The following is a 21,191-nucleotide window of genomic DNA, read 5'->3' on the forward strand; positions in this document are numbered from 1 at the left end:
CATGGAAAGATGATATTTACAACTCATGAGACCTTCGTCAGTATTAGGGTAGTTGGAGGGAAAAAATTATATGTATGTATGTATATAGATAGATAGATAGATAGAGGGCACAGGGTGAGTTGAAAATTAAGGGGTCATATTTGGAGAATAAAATTAAGGGATGAGAGAAGATTATACTAGGAGAAGAAGAAAGGGAGAGGTAGAATGGGGTAAATTATCTCACAAAAAAAGAAAAGAAAAGTCTCTTACAGTGGAAGGGAAGCAGGGGAAGGTGAGAGGGAATGAGTGAATCTTGTTCTCATAGGATTTGGCTTAAGGAGGGAATAACAAACACATTCAATTGGGTATGGAAATCTGTCTTACCCTACAGGAAGATAGGGAGAGAAGGGGACAAGAGAGCAGACGGATGATAGAGAGGAGGGCAGATTGGGAAAGGGGGTAATCAGAAGCAAATACTTCTGAGGAAGGACAGAGTCAAAAGAAAGAATAGAATAAATGGGAGGGCAGGATAGGATTAAGGGAAACAGAGTTAGTTTTTCACAACATGTCTATTGTGGAAGTGTTTTGCATAACTATACATGTATAACCTATATTGAGTTGCTTGCCTTTTCAATGAGGGTGGGTAGGTAGAAAAGGAAAAAATTTGGAACCCAAAGTTTTAAAAACATATGTTTAAAAAATTTTTTTTCACGTGCAACTGGGAAAAAAGAAATACAGGAAATGGGGTATAGAAGTCTATCCTGCCCTACAGGAAAATAGAGGGGGAAAGGGATAAGAGAAGGCGGGGAGAGATAGAAGAGAGGACAGACTAGAGGAAGTGATATTCAGAATGCATGCCATCTTGGGGTGGTGGGAGGAGTGAGATGGGGTGAAAATTTGGAACTCAAAATCTTGTGGAAGCAAATATTGAAAACTAAAAATAAATAAATTCACATTTTGAAAAAACGCAAAAAACCCTCAACACTGTGATTAAAGTTTTAACCTAGTTTTGCCTCTACCTCTTTCTTTGAGAGAAGATTACCTCCCAATTACACTGTTTATGTCCTGTATGTTGTTGTTTGTCCTTCATTTTTGAAGAGGACCAATAATATCATAGGTGTTATTTTGACTTGCCCATGAATTAGATTTTAAGTAAAACAGAGTTGTACAAAGTGATCAGCCTCCTCTATCTTTCTGAGTCATAGAAGTCCAGTGGTAAGACAAAGACTTTGGCATCTTTGATGCTTGACTGAGCTCAGCTGCCTTTATGGCTGTTGGAACAAATGTTTTCATCTGCCCATTTCACTGGAGAAAGTCTTCACACCCCTGGGGCAGACACCCACCTAACTCAATGACAGGTTTGAGGAATATCGGTTACTTTCAACCTGGTGTAACCCATCTACTGAGATGGCTTACTGGGGTATGGCTGCTGCGCATGTTACAGCTTCTTGGAGCCACAGGTGAGAGTTAGGTGAAAGGTGGACACCAAAGGTGGATGAGCAGCCCTGAAAAGGGCTCAGCAAGTCCTTACACCAGAGTTGCTAGTCCTTTCTGTCACCCCACAGACCCCTCATGCTAATCTTAGGAACATGAAAAGCCTGGCATGGGCAATATTGGGGGAAAAAAGCCCCTTAAACTACCTCTGTATTTGGTTTACAGTAAGCAAATTTGTTCCGTGATGTATTTTACATATGACCTGTGTATTTAATACACAGTGTGTTACTTTGCTAGCCATTTACTATGCTTCTACATATGTCTATTTGTCTGACCTTGAGAATGCAACTTCAATGTGAATATTACATATCTGCATATGTATCTACATATGCAACGATTACCTGTGACTACATTCTGTTCTAATCAACAATTGTCATTATCACTCTTGTGTACTTACTAATCCAACTTATGTGCCAGTTGTGTTTTACAGGGACTGAAAAAAATTGCTAGAGGAAGAGGATGGGAAAAGAAATCATGGTGGGAAAGTGGTACAAAGGTTACCATCTTAAGCCTGCTAGGGCAATTTGCAAGTGACTGGGATAGTTGCCATGTGCAATCAGAAGTTAGGACATATATAACCAGCAAAAAAGACTCAAAAAAGTGTCCTAAAAAGTAGGAAGAGAACCAGGAGAGAGCAGTGTCAAGGAAGGAGAGATATCCAGGAAGAGAGGATGATGACAGTGTCAAAAGCTACAGAAGGTTTGAGGAGGAAGAAAACTTAAAAAGCCTTTTAGATTTTGCATTTAAAAAATCATTGGTTTGTTGGAGAGAGGAGTTTCATATATAGTATAATGCAAAATATAGTATTCAGTATAGTGTGAAGCCTGATTGTAAGAGTTTATGAAATGAGTGGGTGATGAGAAGTTGTAGTCAGTGAAAGTAGACAATCTTTTCTATGAGTTTGTTGGTTAAAGGATGGAAAAATATAGAATAATAGCTTGGGGGTTGGTGCAGGTTTTTTTCTGGGGGGGGGATATGAGACACCCTAACATTTGGGTAGTATAAAGAGAAAGAGGCTGAAAAAGAATGAGAGGGAGTCACTCAAGTTTGCAATGTTAGTGTCATCCACAACTCTTAATTTGCACTCACCCTACTTATTCAATCCAAGGCCATCTCCAGTTGTCCTGATCTTTATCTTGCCACTGGATCCAGATGACTCAGGAGGAGAAAGTGAGGCTTGTGACTTTGCACTGCCCTCCCTCACTTAAATCCTTCCTTATCTTTTAAAAAAATTTTTTAAAAAATTTTTTAACATGTTTTTTAAAACTTTGGGTTGCAAATTTTCTCCCTTCCTCCCTCCTCACCCACTCTCATTGAAAAGGCAAGCATCTTGATACAGGTTATAGATGTGTAGTCATGCAAAACACTTCCATAGTAGTCCTGTTGTGAAAAACTAAGTATATTTCCCTTTATCCTATCCTACCCCCCATTTATTATATTCTCTCTTTTGACCCTGTCCCTCCTCAGAAGTGTTTGCTTTTGATTGTCACCTCCCAATATGCCCTTCCCTCTATCAACACCTGCTCTCTTGTCCACTTTCCCCCTTATTTTCCTGTAGAGTAAGATAGATTTCCATACTCCATTGTGTATGTTATTCCCTCCTTAAGCCAAATCCTATTAGAATAAGATTCACTCATTCCCCTCCCCCATTTCCCCTCCATTGTAAAAACCTTTTCTTGTCTGTTTCATGTGAGATAATTTACCCCATTCTATTTTTCCCTTTCTCCTTCTCCCAGCATAATCCTCTTTCACCCCTTGACTTTATTTTCCAGATATCACCCCCTTCATCTTCAATTCACTCTGTGCCCTCTATCTGTCTATCTATACATACACATAATTTTTTCCCTCCCACTACTCTAATACTGACAAAAGACTCATGAGTTACAAATGTCATCTTTCACTGCATTTCCTTATCTTTTTAAATTAGATTTATTTTGCTTTTGCTTTGTCTGAGATCAGGATTGCTACCCCTACTTTTTTCTTTTTCACTTCAGCTAAAGCATAATATATTCTGTTCCAGCCTTTTACCTTTACTCTGTGTGTATCCCTCTGCTTCAAATGTGTTTCTTGTAAACAACATATTGTAGGATTATGGTTCTTAATCCACTCTGCAATCTATTTTATGGGAGAGTTCATCCCATTCACATTCAGTTATGATTACTATCTGTGTCTTCCTCTCCACCCTATTCTCCCCACCCCCATTTATGCTTTTCTTTCTCCTTTCTCTCTTTCCCTTCTAAGTAGAGTTCTGCTTTTGATCACTGCCTCCCTCAGTCTACTCTCCTTTCTATTAGCCCCCTCCCTTTTCTTCCCCTTTATCCTATCTACTTCTTCCTTCCCTTCTATTCACCCCCTCCCTTTTCTTGTGCCTTTCCCCTCCTACTTCCTATAGGGTAAGTTAGATTTCTATACCTAACTGATTATGTTAATCCCTCTTTAAACTAAATCTGATGAGAGTAAAGTTCAAACAATGTTCATCTCCCTCCCTTCTTTCCCTCTACTGCATTAGGTTTTTGTGCCTTTTCATGAGATATAATTTATCCTTGTCTGCCTCCCCCTTTCATCTTCTCCCAGTACAATCCCTTTTCATCACTTAATTAGATTTTTTACCATCACATCAAAGTCAACTTATATTCATGACTTCTGTCTAAGTATACTCCCTTTTAAATGTCATAATAACATTACAGTTCTCAAGAGTTACAACTGTCATCTTCTCTTACAGGGATGTAAACAGTTTGCCCTTATTAATAATAATATATATGTGCATATATACATATATATTTTTTTCTTTCCTGTTTACCTTTTTATGCCTCTTTTGAGTCTTATATTTGAAGGTCAAATTTTCTATTAAGCTCTGGTCTTTTCATCAGGAAGGTTTGGGAGTCCCCTATTTCATTGAATGCCCATCTTCTCCCCTGAAAGATTATGCTCATTTTTGCCGGGTAGTTGATCCTTGGTTGTAATCCAAGCTCCTTTGTCTTATGGAATATTGTATTCCACAACCTCTGATCTTTTAATGTAAGAACTGCAAGGTCCTGCATAATCCTAACTGTGATTCCATGATATTTAAATTGTTTCTTTTTAGCTGCTTGCAATATTTTCTCTTTGATCTGGTAATTTTGGAATTTGGCTTCAATATTCCTTGGTATTTTCAATTTGGTATCTCTTTCAGGAGGTCATCAGTGGACTCATTTAATGACTAATTTACCCTTTAGTTCTAGGACCTCAGGGCAGTTTTCTTTTTTCATCATGGTTTTCAGGTAGACCAATAATTTTTAAATTGTCTCTCCTGGATCTATTTTCGAGGTCAGTTGTTTTACCAATGAGATATTTTGTGTTTTCTTCTATTTTTTTTCATTCTTTTGTTTCTGTTTGACTGATTCTTATTGTCTGATAGAGTAGCTTCCACTTGCCCCATTCTAATTTTTAATAAGTTGTTTTCTTCTATTAGATTTTGTACCTCCTTTTCCATTTGGCCCATTTTACTTTTTTTTTTTTTTTGGTGAGGCCGTCAGGGTTAAGTATCTTGCCCAGGGTCACACTGCTAGTGAGTATCATGTGTTTGAGACTGGATTTGAACTCAGGTCCTTCTGACTCCAAGGCCAATGCTCTATCCACTGCACCATCTAGCTGACCTGGCCCATTTTACTTTTTAAGGAGTTCTTCTCTTTATTAAGTTTTTGTGCCTTCTTTTCCATTTGGCCAATTCTACTTTTTAGGGACTTGTTTTTTACACTTAGTTTTTATCCCCCCTTTTCCAAGCTATTGACTCTTTCTTGCATACCTCTCATTTCTTTTCCCAATTTTTCTTCTACCTCTCTTATTTGACTTTTAAAATCCTTCTTGAGCTCTTCTAAGAAGGCTTTTTGGGCTTGAAACCAGTTAATATTTCCCTTTGATGTTTCAAATGTGAGTATATTGACAATGTTGGCCTCTTCTGAATTTGTGCCTTGATCTTCCCTTTAAATAAGAATCTATGATCATTTTCCATTTCTGCTTTTTGTTCATGGTGTTTGTCTATTTCATGAGTTTAAAAAAAATGTTGAGTTCTCTGCTGGAGTGAAAGGGGCAATTACCTAAGCTTCTTTTCCTGCACTCAGGGGTCCTGGTGTTGGCACTTGCCTGCTCTACCAACCTGGGTCTCAAGATATCCCCCTGGTATGCTGAGGTAGGGCTTGCCACTGGCTTGCTGAGGCACCTCCAGTCCTATACTGCAGTCCGCCCCCAAAGCAAGAGGGGCCTTTTCTGTTAATCCCCTAAGCTTCCTGGGTTACAAGATTGCTGTGCCCTGTCTTTTTTGCTGGCTCAGGGTTTTTCCTGAGTCGATATTTTCTGGGCTTTTAGAGGTCAATAAGGGAGGATGAGAACAATTTACTTCTTACTCTGCCATCTTGGCTCAGAAGTGGAATTAAAAAAAATACCTTAAATCCTTAATTTAAACTTAAATCCAGTTCACTTGCAAGTCATGGAATCACCTTCATGTCATGGTCTTCTTAGAACAAACAATATTTTGTGAGTAGTCCAAGCAGTCCTGCTGGCTCAGTGCAGTTCCAGTTGGGCAATGCAGCTCCTTCCTTCCTTCCTTCCTTCCTTCCTTCCTTCCTTCCTTCCTTCCTTCCTTCCTTCCTTCCTTCCTTCCTTCCTTCCTTCCTTCCTTCCTTCCTTCCTTCCTTTCCTTCCCCCCTCCTTCCCTTCCCCTTCTCTTTCTTTCTCTTCTTTTCCCTTCCCTCCCCTCCCCTCCTTTCTCTCCTTCAGTCCACATAGGTGCTCTACCCAAAGGAATGTAAATTTTGATGGCTGAAACCTAGCAAGATGTCTTGGGGTTTATGGGCTAGATTTCAAGAGATCATGCCTTAAACCTAATTCACTCTGGCTTTCATTGATTGTCTAACAATAAGCCCCAGCCCAACCCTCACTGAATGGTCATTGTTTGGGTCTTGATGGCTCAGAGTGAATGTAAACAGCAATTATTTCTATTTTGGCCAAGAAATCTGAAGGTCTTATTTTGATTAGGTAAAAGAGGCCATTCCTTGGCTCATTTCTTATCTAACTTTAATCACTGAACCGGCATTGCCTCAGTCACAGTGAGAATTCAGAGACTTTAGCATAAAAAGGCGTAGGCCTCCCACTTCATCTGGGGCCATTTTCAGTTGTCTTGATCTATATCTTGCCACTGGACCCAGATGACTGTGGAGGAGAAAGTGAGGCTGGTCACTCTCTCCCTTAAATCCAATTCACTTGCAAGTCATGGCATCACTTTCCTGATGTCATGGTCTTCTTTGAGAACAAAGGACATACAACTTATCCAATCTATTGATGTTTATTGACCAACTATTACCAAATCTTGTCATTTCTTTCTTTATAACTTCCCTCTTATATCTCCTCTTTTCTCCTCTCACACAGCTGCCACCCTAGTGCAGACCCTCATCATTTCATTTCCAAACTTTTTCTGTAGCCTGCTGGTTGGTCCTCCTTCCAAGTCTCTTTTTACTCCAGTATATCCTCCACTCAGCTGTCTAATGTGATCTTAAAGCATACAATTCACAGCCTGGCTCCATTCTACCTTTCTAGTCTTACATTTTTCTCCCCTCCATAGACTTCATGATCCATTGGTATTGACCTCTTTGCTGTTTCTCTAGAATAACACTCCATCTCCAGACTGCTTTTTTACTGGATGTCCCTCAAGCCTGAAATCTGCTTCTTCCTCACCTCTGCCTCTTGGCCTCCTTCAAGGCTAAGCTCAAACCTCGCCTTTTGGAAGAAGTCTTTCTTCTTCTTCCCCTTCCTTCTCTCTGAGATTGCCTCCCAGTTACACTGTTTATATACTGTATTGTTTGTATATTATCCTGTACTGTTTGCATATATGAGAATATATGTGCATATATTAGAATGCCTTGAGGGCAGAGAATGTTTTTGCCTTTGTGTACCCAGCAATTAGCAAGATGCCTGGCACCTGGCAGGGGCTCAATAAATGCTTGTTAATGATGATCATGATGATAATTTCAGAGTTCAAGATCCTTCAGGTAGACTATGCTGAGAGTGGATGTTGAATTCTCATGTGATCATTCCTATGGGTAGCTGAGGTAGATTGAAGATGGGGGTCTTAGGAGTTGAAGAAGTTAATGAAATGGCAGGTCAGAGTGTTTAAAAGGGCACCAGTGTAATGGGTGTTAGATTGAATTCTTCAAAGTGCAGCAATTTATTTTGTCGTCATCATTGTGTCAATATCATTGGTGGCTTTTCCCTTACATTTATGCTACATTGGGCATTATCATCTTTATATTATTGCTAATGTAATAGGTATCACAGCATACTTTATAGGTAATTTTAATTCATACTTCGTTAGTTATTAATGAAATTGAGCATTTGTCTTTTATTTATATTTTCTCTTATATGTAAACTGTTCACATGGTTTCTCCACTGAAAACCGGTGATCTTAATATCAGTTCCCAATGAATTCTGGAAATTAAAGTTTTATGGATCAAGCCTTGCTTTCTAAAGGTTATTTCCTTTAAAAAATTGTGTTTATTCTAACTTGGAACTGCTTTGTCTATCAGTAGTATAGAATTTGAACATAGGACTTGCTAGAATGATGATCATCTTTTACAATGCTGCCATCTCCTGGTTCTTATTGGGCATTAACACATAAGAAAGGGAAATTTGAAAAGAAAAAGGCTTTATATGTACTGAGTTAAAAAAAATTATTTGTTATATATTAAAATATCAACAAACATGAAAATTTCAACATATGAAGAATAGAAAAAGAGTATTGTACAGGAAAGTATTATAAGTTGTTATACAAATATAATATACAAATTACTGCATACAATTTAAAAAAGTATATATTAAATTTAATACAATAGTAACAAAACTGCCACTTGTCTGTGACCCCTTCTGAACTTCGCTTCTGTCTTCTAAATATTTTGAAGTATTAATTGACATTCTCTTTCCCCTTTTCTTCTTTTTTTGGGTAACATACAACACTCTGTTCTCTCTCATTTAAAAGTTATCTCTTGTAATAAATAAGTATAGTCAAGCAAAACAAATTCACATATTAGCTGTGTCTGAAACTGTGCATCTCATCTCATACCTTTAGTATATTACATCTCTGTTCCAAGAGAAGTATCCTTCATTGTCAGTCTTCTAGCATTATGACTGGTGACAGTATTGATCAGAATTCTTTAGTATTTCAAAGTTGTTTTCTTTGATATTTACTGTAGGCAATGTATAAATTTTTCTCATTCTATTTACTTCATTCTGCATTGGGTCTTACAAGTTATTCCAGGTTCGTTGAATCCATTCTCTTTATTATTTCTAGTGGTACAGTAACTGTCCATTCATATATCATAATTTGTTCAGCCATTTCCCAATTGATGGACATCTCCTTTGTTTCTAGTTTTTGCTACAACAAAAAGTACTGCTATAATTATTTTTGTACATGATTACAACAGCTAGCATTTATATGATGTTTTAAGGCTTGCAAATCATTCTACACATGTAATCTCATTTGATCCCTACAACAAACTTATGAGGTAGGTGACATTACCTCTATTTTTATACACAAGTGAATTGAAGCTGATGGAAGTTAAATAACTTGAATATGCTCACATAGCTATTAAATGTCTGAGGCAAGATATGAACTTAGGTCTTTCTGACTCTAAGTCTAACACATTATCCACTGTACCAATTATTTGCCTTTACATATGGAGCCTTTCCCTTTATCTTTGACCTATTTGGTATATATGTCCAGTAGTGGTATTTTTGTATCAAAGAATATGCTTAATTTAGTGTTTTTTGGGTATAATTCCAAATTTTTTTCCAGAATAACTTCACCAACAGGGTAAGAGTGTATCTATTCTCATAAAGCCCTCTAAAAAATTAACTTTTTTTTGGTCATCTTGGTCAATTAGATTGATGTAAAGTTGTTGAAATGTTCATTTCTTTTATTCTTAGTGATTTCAAACATCTTTGTATATGGTAGTTGAGAGTTTGCATCATTTCTTCTTTTGAGGACTATTAATATTCTTTTACCACTTATCTTTCAGAAATGGCTCTCATTCACACACATATATATGTATATATATACATACATACACACGTGTGTGTGTATTATATGTGTGTTGTGTGTTTGTACAAATTATAATGAGGGATATGAGACCTTTACCAGATAAATTTGTAGTAAAGATTTTCCCTAGTTAACTGTTTCCTCTATTATTTTAATGGCATTTTTTTTGTGTGTGTCAAAGCTTTTCAATTTTATGTAATCCAAATTAATCATTTTATTTTTTCTCATCATCTCTATCTCCTGTTTGGTCAAGAATTCTCCCCTAGCTGTAGTTTTGAAAGGTATCTCCTTCCTTTTGCTTCCAATTTGTTTACGCTAGGACCTTTTCTATTTAGATCATGTATCTATTTGGCACTTATTGTGGCATATGGTGTGAAATGCTGGTCTAAACCCAATTTCCACCTGACTGTTTTTCAGTTTTCCCAGCAATTTTTGTTGAGTATGGAGTCCTTATCCAAAGGTTTAATAGATACTAGGTCACTATGCTCGATTTGTTTACTTGATCTGTTTCATTGAGCAACTTTTCTGTTTATTTTTTAGCCAGTGCAAGAGTGCTTCCATGATTACATTCTATGGTACAGAGAGGTAGCCTCTTGATGCCAGAAGCAGCTTCAAGTAGTGGGATCCCTGACAGCAGAAAAGAGAGCTATGAACTCAGAAAAAGAGAGCTTGCCCTGGAAAATCAGAATCAAGCTATGGGGAAGGGCAAATGCTGAGACCCCAGCTGTGTGATCCACCTCATAGAGATGCTACACTTGGGGATATTTTCGTGAGGATGCCACTAGAAGGGAAAGGACATTGGGGCTCTGCCGTTGTAAATTATGTTGGCTGGATGTGTTTCCTACATGTGTATCTCACTGCTTTATGCTCTAAGTTTGAGCCCATTCTTCCCACAGATGCTGTGTTTAATTAGGGGAGGGTTCACCTCAAGTTTATGGGTCGGGATTGGAATGTTTTATTGCTTATACTATGTCATCTTAGTAAAGACTTTTGCTAAGAAGCTACTCGTGTCTGCCATCTGTTTAAAGGGGTGGCACATTGGTGGTGACTTGAGAACCAATCCATCTAGAAACTCCAGGTAGCAGCTGCCCACTGAAGATCTGAATCTTAAGTGTGAGTGCAAATTGGGGGCCTAGCCCTGGGGTGGGGAGGGTGCTAGACTTTCTTTCTCTACTTTTGCCAAACAATTTCTGCAATTTCAAAGTTAACTATTCTTTGAATGTTCTATAGCATTCACTAATAAGTTCATCTGGTGGTGTGGTTGATTTTTTTCCTTTGGGACTTCATTTATGGACTCTTCCCAGTAGACTCTCTGTGCGGGCTCAGCATTTGGGGAGGGTAAGGTACTTGGACCAACTACCCTCTGGATATGCAAAAGACACTTAGACAGGGATCAATCTAGGTAGCTTTCCCTATTGTCCCTCCTGAATGTGTTGAGGTTGGTGACTGGACCAACTATGTGATTTCCGTGGGAGCCCTTATCACTTTTGACCCTGAGAAGCACTGTTTTAGGGAGGTCTTTTGTTGTTGTTGAGTTGTTTCAGTCATGTCCAATTCTCCATGACCCCATTTGGAATTTCCTTGGCAAAGATACTGGAGTGGTTTGCATTCCCTTCTCTAGCTCATTTTACAGATAAGAAACTCAAAACTGAGGCAAACAGGGTTGAGTGATTTGCCCAGTGGCACACAGCTAGTTAGTGTCTAAGGCTGTATTTGAACTCAGGTCCTCCTAACTCCAGGGGCAACCCTCTATCCACTGTGCCACCTAGCTGCCCTAGAGAGGTCTTTAGCCTTAATTTGATTGTTACATTTTTCACTCTTGTTTCTGTTTTGAAACCAGGAAATTGTTTTTATAATGATGTTTTCTTGAAAAAAAAAATCTGGTATTAGGTTCCCCCTATACTTTTGATACTATATTCATGACATTAAAAAAAATTACTGAGGGTTGCTGTTATCTCCTCCATACCTAGGAGAGCTACCACTGAACCAATGACACTTCTGATGATGTTCATATTTTGCTAGCCATTCCCCAAGCCAGCCCTTGGAAGCCAAAGGGAAGGTGGAATTTCTGCTGCAACAAAGTAAGCAAGCACTTCTCACTCTTCTACAACAATATTTCCACATTTCCATGACTTAAGCTGCATGTTGAAAAAAGGCCTCCCAAACTCTATTTCAGTCCCTGAAGTATACCTCCCGATGGCCAACTACAGAACAACCCATAAATGTTATGAATTTAAATTGTGCTTCCTCAGAAGCACAGCTGACAAAGTTATCCAGATATTTATTAAATTGATTCCACACAGTGGAAGTTTCAGGAAACAAGTATGTGATCAATGTCTACATTCTCTGCTTCTAGCCAGGCTTTGAAAGTCTTGATGTATCATCCATTAAATTTATTAAGTGAGCCCCCAAATTACCCTGGTTGAATGTTTGAAAAAAAAGAGAAGGTACACTTTCTTTCTAGTTGAATGGCCCAATATGCTTAGTTGCTCTGGAGGAAGAGTGCTTGACACCATATTGCTATGGCCCCACCACTGTAAATTTGATCTGTACAAATGTTTCTGTATGATAATTTGCAATACCTCTAATGTAGCTGCCCTCATTAAATTTGTACCTGACTCTTAGCTCCCTCTGGAATTTTGCCACTGGAGATTACAAGCTTATTCATCATTTGGAGCCTCTAAAACCTTACACTGGCAGCAACCTACAAATTGAGGGCCCTGGGAATTGGAGAGCTATGGGAACAAAAGATATATGCTATCACATTCTCATTTGTTTTGCATGTTTACTTAAAATTTGGAATGGCTGTCTTCCTTCCTCGTGAATTTGAATATGTCCCTTCCAGGGCTTTCCTCCTAATGTCCTTTGGAGAAATGGTTCTGATACTCCACCTGATATTTTTTCAAATTCTCTATTAAAATGAATGTAACAAATGAACAATGACAAAAAATAAATGACTTGGATTGAAACAATGAAATGAATAACTAAGTAGTCCTATGTTTGGCTCCCTTATTTCCTCATGGTTTTTCTGCTTAGATTTTAAGCATTGTTATGCCTCTGCAGAAACATACTCAGATTTGACAGACAGTTTTTTTTTTGGTTCCCCTTCTTCTCAATGGTTTTTTGAGTTCCAATTCATTCTTACTTGACCCACACCTGGGAGCTAAATTTCTAGATTATCGCATGGTTGGCTTATGACATCAAATGATCCAGGAAATCATCATCATCCAATACTACCTCAGTTCTGTTTGCCCCTTGCACTTCTGGCATCAAACCACACAAACTCCTAACCTCTGCCCTTTAGCACTAGGTGTTGCTGTTGTGTGAGTGGGGAGAGGAGTTTCTGTATAACTGTGACCAGGACACTGAAAGCAGTTGCACCTCACAGTCCTTCCTTTCAGGAGAGGTGGGGAGGAGCATCCCTTTACTGGTTCTTGCTTTAAGACAGCAACTGGTGAAGAAGAGCCTTGGACAGCCTCATTTTACATGGGAAGGAAGGATTTTTCAGAATTGGAATTTACCTGATCAGGTAGCTATATTAATCTAATTAACTCAATATAGGTTGTAAGGGTGAAGTTGATTGAGTAAGTAAATCAAATTACCCCACTCACCTAAAGTAAGTGATAAAATACCACACCTTGGTACCTTTACCCTTTCTGGTACCTTAATCCAATGGGAATGTATAGGTTGAATGAAATCAATCAAAGGCATTTCAACTAAGTGTGAAGAGGCCTTGATCAATTTATATATCTCTGATTAGCCATTAGATGAAATGCAAGTGATAATGTTCACAGGGGGAATGTTGGATTAACTAAAGTCACACCTGTGGGTCTTCTATAAAATAAAATCAGAGAGAGAGAGAGAGAGAGAGAGAGAGAGAGAGAGAGAGAGAGAGAAGAGAGAGGGAGAGAGAGAGAGAGAAGCAACAAGAAGGGAGGAGAGTTCTGTTTAACCCTCCTCAGAAAATGTTGCTTGTGTGTGTATTGGAGAGGGTTAAGGAGGGCAAAGATTATATTGGCTTTGGTTTTGGTTTCCTCCTCCATTTCCAACATTGATCAGAAGAGGGCTTTGTGAACTTGAGTTCAGAAGACTGTCTATATTCCCATCATAATCCTACCAGCATCCCTGGACTAGCATACACCAGTCTGTGCATTGAGAACCTTGGAATGACTAGACACAGATTTATTACTCTACAAAGAAACTCCATCATGCCTAGGGGGCACATCTTGAGAGCCTTTTGAGGGGAGAAAAGGATTTTCAGTAACCAGGAGCTGAGTTACTCTTTGCTACATGCATTCTATAAGCCCATTCCCTCTAACCCTCTCTCCTCACCTCCAGGACTTATGGGAATGTGTCACAGACTTTAAGAGGGAACGTTTTATATCCATTATTCTTACTATACCACCTTGGTAAAGATCTCTTTCTAAAAGCTTTTTAACGTTGGGAGGGAAGCACACTGGTGGGACCTCAGGAGCTATTGCACTATAAACACAATAACTTGGGGCTATCCCCAGAGCCATGAGCAGGTGTGGTAGCCGAACTCTGGGGACTCCACTGATCAGGGTGAGTGGGAGTTGAAATAGTTGCCTTAGACCATGTGTTACAATTAATGACTAACAATTATTATTTACCAGTTTGCCGCTATCCCCCAGGATACATACAGGGATTTTGCAAAAAGAATGAAGCATATTCAATCATATGACTCTTACAAAAAAAGATGGTAAAAAAGATTTTCGTACTATTATTTAATAGGATTAAAATTATTTAAAACTATTACTTATTTCACTGTTTCATTTTTAAAACATTTTTATTTTTTTGGTTTCATAGTATATTAGCTCAGTGGTGTGCATATTTAATTTATAAATAAATAAATATAATTTATTAATGAATGTGGGGGTACTCAAACTTTTTTACTGATGATGCATGATCAAAAAAGTTTAAAGATCATTGTTCTAGACTATAATGAAGCACAGAGCATACAAATGGAGAGAATTGAGACCATCGAAGGTGATGCCCACATTATTCCATGACACATCTGGTGGGTGCACCAAGACCCATGCAATTCAGTGAGACTATTCTACTCTCCATTTGGGGAGTATATATTGACCCTCAAATAGAAATTGAGTGCATCCATTCTCCATCTTGTACTTCTAAACTATGAAAATATTTCCATCATCAAGGCGATAGATTGTGTCTATGAGTCTTTGGGAAACTGGATAGTTTACTAGTGTCTTGGCAAGAACACTGCTGTTGTGTCTACCTTTCAGCCTTGTCAATACTACATTCAAGCCATTCTACAACCCTAGATGTAGGTTTACTGCCCCAGTTATCAATATTGCCATAATATCTCTCCATGGACATGACATGGGACATGATTTCTTTCAAGGTAGCACTCTGGGCCTGGGTTTGATCTGTATCCAGGACCTATGAATCTGTCTATCAAACATGATAAAGCAGTCAGTGAATTGAGGGTTTCGGTGGGTAGAGAGTATGAGTATGACAAGTTTGAATTGGCTAGCCCAACAACACTTAAATCCCCTTGATGCTGTTCTAGAGGAACATTGCTGTTTTTGAGGTCCACTTCTTTTAAAAGAAGGGTGGCTAGGTGGCTCAGTGGCTAGTGTGCTGGGCCTGGGGTCAGGAAGATGCAGTGTCCTGAGTTCAAATCTGGCCTCAGACACTAACTGTGTGACCCTGGGCAAGTCACTTAATCTTGTTTGACTCAGTTTCCTCATCTGTAAACTAGACCAGAGAAGGAAATGGCAAATCACTCAAGTTTCTTTGCCAAGAAACCCCCAAATGGGGGTCACAAAGAGTCGAATGTGACTGAACAACAATAACACCTCTTTTAACAGCCCTATAATAAATTTTTGTGCCTCCTCCAATTAGATATAATTCCTGCCAGAAACTACATGCACTATGGACTCAGATGCCAATTATGTTGAATTTTGTGACACCTCCCCACCCACTATAGCTTTTTTTTTTTTTGAGGCAACCAGGATTAAATGACTTGCCCAGGATCACACAGCTAGTAAGTGTCTGAGGCCAGATTTGTACTCAGGTCCTTCTGACTCCAGGGCTGGTGCTGTATCCACTGTACCACCTACCTGCCCTCTACCATAGCTTTTTGAAGTAGAGAAGTCCTCCATAATTGTATATGTCAAATATCATGTCATTGTTTTATTTTGTAAGTACTAATGTGTATCAATGGTGTTTGGTTTGGAATGGGTAATAGAAAGGATGTTGTATGTTGACTATAAGTGAATGATGGGGCTGGAAGCTAGCAAGAGAAGAGCTAGAAGATTTAGACTTTGTATGGAAAGAATGGGAGTGTTACAATGTGGAGAAGTTGATAGTGGTGCCCCTACTCATTCATTTATTTTCAGTATACTTCAGGATTACAGTTTACCTGAAATGGTTAAAGGGATTTATGGGTTTAAATTATCTAGTTCTGACTAAACTAACCTTGACAAAGTAGAGAAGAAGCTTAGAAAACTTTTTGCAAAGAAAAATACGTACTAAAGATCATACTAATAATGTGAACATAAGGGAAGGCAGAGCAGGCTCTTTCCGACATTTCCTGTTGTTCTACTTATTTATTTATTTTTTTGAATAGGAAAACCTTCTATCTATTAGACCACAGTTCTTGGTCATTATACTCCTTTAATAACACCAAGTTATAATGTGCTAATTGGCTCTTATAAAAAAAAAATCTGACCTTTACCTGAATCTGATGGCAGAGGTTCAGTGCTATTAGAACAATACTGCCCTTCTTTCTATTCCCCAATATTATTGTAGAAAAGACACCAAATACTGGTGTCACTGAGTGCAAAGCAATGGTTTTTGTAAGAGTTGGTCTTTTTCCAATTTGCCTTATGGACTAATACTTAAGTGATTCTTTGTGCTAATATGTGATATTCTGGAGTGCCAGCCAAGAAGACTAAGGAGGGCTTTGGTCTATGTGCTAACTCAGAGAACCCGTAAAGCCTTGTTTTTGCTAGTTTTCCACAGTACCCAGAGATTGATCAACTCTCAACTTCCCTATGCTTTCCATGATCACCAAACTTGACAATACTGTATGTCTGGCATTTGGGTTAGACTGTGTTAGGGCTGGCTAAACTGTGACTGACACAATATATTCCATAATGTCTGGTTTACAGCTGCTATAACTATTTTCATTCTATCTATCCATCTATCTAACTGTTTGCTATATAGTGTTTTTTTTAACCATACATTTGTGAATGTAAATGAATTGATGTTACTTTTCAGAGAAAATAATATACACACACACAGACACACTCATATGAACTTATACATAGCTATATTGATAAATTCTTTCTCCCCAATTGATATTAAGTTGTTTTATTCTGGAATCTATGAATCATAAGGAGAATCTTAAGGGAGCTCTCAGGTTGCATGAAGAACTAGATGTTGGAATTGACAGTTCTCCAGTCCCCACTAACTCTCAAACCCTCCCTCTTTCCCCAGAAGAATTTATTATCAGATGTAGAACAACTTACATTTGAATCTACAGGACATTAAAGAACCCTGACTACACCAGAAAACTATATTCCTTAAAGTGTTCACTTATGCTATTCCTTCACTAATCCCTCTCCTATTTCACCAAACTTTTGCCACAAATTTGTGCCTGGGACCCACACTTAGATGCCCTCCTGCTTCAGGTGCTGTCAGTAAACCTCACTCTCTGCCCATCTACAAAGAATAGACATTGATTTTACCCAGCCTCTTGAGGAGGAGCAGGAGAGAAAAGGAGTACCTCTGGTTGTGATGGCTCCGAGGTTAGAGATCCCCAAGGTTGAAAAGAATGCCTTTCATACCATTCCTGCCCTCACCCAACCCTGCAAAAAGTGGTAGATACTGATTTGGCTTAGCCAGAGCAGATGAGATCCAATGGAATAAGTAGAGAAGGGAGGAAGAGTGAGAGGATGCACTGGGCTTGAAGAAAAGGGGACTGAAACTCTTCTGGGACCAATGCTTTCTCTAGAAGCTGCGTAAGGCTAGGACTAGGTTGGTGAGCTCATGTGGGAGGAATGATGAAGCAACTTTGAAGCCCTGTGGGTGTAGCCACTATCAAAGTGGGGCAAGTGTGAGTGAAGAGGGAATATAAATGAAAAAGACTGAACATCAAAGAATTCAAGGAGAAGAAAACTAAAAAAAAAACAAAAACAAAAACTGAAGGTATAAGTAGATAAATCAGAGATCCTAAAACTAGAAAAAAAGATACATAATTAACCCTCGAATGAAATATAGAACTCATTTAATGAATACAATAAATAAATAAATACAAGGCAAATATTACACTACAAATACAATAAATAAATAAATACAAGACAAAAGACAATGATACCAGAAGAAACACAAAACTCTATGGAATTCTAAGAGATCATGAAACAATAAGAAATGCCACAATGCTTCAAAAGAGAAATGAAAGCCATAAGGGAAGAAATTAAAAAAGAATAAATGTCAAAATTTATAGCTCTCAAAAGAGGAATAAAAACAAAATTATCTGATTAGAAAATTTTTTTTATCCATAGTGGAAACCTTATCCAAAGAAACAAAAGATAGAATAATTGATTGAATAACTGATTTGAGGTACAAAAATACCGAAGTTCAGGAAATTTTAGCATAAGAGAAGCAAAAAGCAAAAATATTTTAAAAAATGATCTCTGTTGTATAGAGATTCTAAAAAGAATCTGAAAAGTGAGGGTTGGTGGTGGAGAAGAAGGTACCTAATATGGGGCGATGACGGACTTCCAAAGAAATCCAAAAGGAGTATAGCTCATTGAAAATGGGGGGAAAAACTATACTGTGACTCCCCTTTAAATAGAGGCCCTGGATCCCATGGCCCTGCCTTCTAGCCAGAGGGCCCAATCAGAAGGGCAGAGAGTACTGATGTGATGTGAGTACCAGGCAGATTCAGTCTTCCACTATATTCAATCTTGTAGTCATTGCCCTCAAAGGCAAGATTTCAGAGAAAACTTATGGATCAAAGTTCTCTCAGAAGAACATGAAAAATTGAAAAACCTGAACACCTTAATACAGGAATAGTTCAAGAAAACAGCCTTGAACTTCTGAATATATATATATATATATATATATATATGTATATATTTTAAAAAGCACTAATCAAAAGAATTCATAGATCTCCAGAAAATGTAAATAACAGGGAACTCAGGGGATTCACTATGGAGTGAGCTTCAGTCCTTTTCAGGTGCATCTCTGTTTACTAGGTAAGCAATGAATGTAGAAAAATATAGGAGGCCAATGAAAAGGTTTAGGGCACGTGCTTTTGATTTTCAATCCTCTTTGAAAACACACTATCCCAAGATAACAGTGTTTGACTGCTTGCACAGACTGGATTGACAGTTTGGGGGGATTGAAGAGTCAGTCATTCAACAAACATTTATTATGTACCTGCTATGTGCCAGGCACTATGCTAAGTGCTGCAGATACAAATATAAATAAAAACAACTATAGTCCCTGCCGTCAAGCAGCTTACAGTCTAATAGGGGGAAGATACATACAAAAAGAAGCTGAAAAGTGAGGGTTGGGGCAGGGAAAAAAGGTACCCAACAAGAGAGGATGATGGACTTCCCAAGAAATCAAAAAACTGTATAGCTCATAGGAAATGGGGAGAAAACTATATGAGACATCTTTTTAGAAGCCCTGGAGCCCATGGCCCTGCCATCTTCAGCTACAGGGTCCAATCAGAAGGGCAGAAGGTACTGATGAGATGTGAGTAACCAGCATATTCAGTCTTGCAGCATAATGAAATTTTCCAGTGATGAATTTCCTGTGGAAGGAAAGCGTGATGGAAGGTATATAGGAAACCTTTGGTCAGTGTGGTGGAATAATTCTAAACTTGATACCCCAAGCCAACCCACAATGCAAAAAGTTTAATTCTAAAGCCATGACGGCAGATGCCCTAGATTGGATTGTAGTCTTTACAAGAATCAAGGGTTGGGAAATGAATCCAAAAAAAATTCGAAGTCCAACCCATTTATTTTAATTTTGGAGAATGCACTGAAGAGGAACAACATAGATGATTAAAAACCATGATCTCTGGGTATACAAATTATAGGCCATCTTAAAATCATTATGGACCATCATAAATATTCAGCAGAAACAAACTTTATATAGCCTCTCATGGCATTATCAAGGCTGTTTTCTGATTTAAACTTATCCTCTATTTATAATAATATTCTTCTATCTGGTGGATTTTCAAAAGAACTGGTTGGCAACAATGGTCAGTTATTCAGTAGTGTTTCTGTGAGAATATAGCCAGCATGCCAGTGGCAGAAAAAAAAAACAAGTGCTATCTGAAAAGATTCTTTCCTTTCCAAGTGGTGTGTGTATGTAACAATATATTAATATGCAATGTATGTATGCATGTGAATTTGTGTGCATGGGTGTATGTAAGTATGTGTATACATACATACATACACCCATGCACACAAATGCACGCACACACACCCACATATACACATCATTAAAAACTAAGCAATATATATAGTTGAACTTTAAGTACATTTATCATTTAATTAAGAGCTTGTCATTAGCTAATAGAAAAGGAGACACTTTATATTGTAACTAGCTATTCATTTTAATCAATTGGTTAAGTGGCTAAAAATAAGAAATGAATTTTCATCTCTCAGAAAGAGAACTTGTAAAATTCTCCTATCATTTTCTACCACATACTTGTGTGAGCAATCATTTTCACCTTTTTCTTGTTTTAAATAAAAATACAGAAGAAATAATGTGGAACCAGATTTAAGAGGAGAGAAGGGAAAAAGCATTTACTAAGCACCTAATATGTGAAGGTACTGTTTGAAGCACTTAACAAATATCTCATTTGATCCTCACCACAACCCTGATAAGTAGGTACTATTTTACATTTGAGGAAACTGAGGCTAAGTGACTTTCCCAGGTCACATAACTAGTAAATATCTGGGGCTGGATTTGAACTCAGATTTTCCTGGCTTCAGGCCCAGCCCCTTTTCCACTGTGCCACCTAGTTTTTTCACTAGTTTTGGCTCACTGGTGTTGAGCCAAGTATTGCAAACCTTTGTTAAATAAAAAAGTTCAACATAGAAATTAAATTTATTGATGATTATTATGTTATTTCACAATCTCCTTAATTGTAACTTATTTAATTTAAAATGTCATTTGTATTCAACAAGATTTATAAAGTAAAGAAATTTAATTTGAAATCTCATAGATAATAGTAAGCATGTGAGGTCTTTCTGGACTATTTCTTTTAATTCTCACAAAATGTCCCACATAAAAGATTTATAATTATTTTATAACTAGACCGTCATTACTCTATATTTAAGGTTTTCACAATTAAAAGTAGAATAACATTTTGCATTTTACAATTACATAATGTAAATTTTAATTTGGAGGTTTTTTTGGGACAAAAGTTATCACTGTAGTTACTGAAGCACTTAATGAGTAAATCTAAAAGAATATTATGAGCAATATATTATTTATCCTGGGGTTCACGATATATTTTTTATTTGAAAATGTTTGTGACAAAAAAAACAAAATGAAAATGAAAACATTGGGAACTCTGGTCTAGAACTGGTAAAAACTGTAGAGGCCTTTTAGCTATATCTCCTCATTTTGAAGATTA

This window comes from Phascolarctos cinereus, unplaced genomic scaffold (genome assembly GCF_003287225.1).
Source record: "Phascolarctos cinereus isolate Bilbo 61053 unplaced genomic scaffold, phaCin_HiC Scaffold_1;HRSCAF=81, whole genome shotgun sequence".
In the NCBI taxonomy this organism is placed as follows: domain Eukaryota; kingdom Metazoa; phylum Chordata; class Mammalia; order Diprotodontia; family Phascolarctidae; genus Phascolarctos; species Phascolarctos cinereus.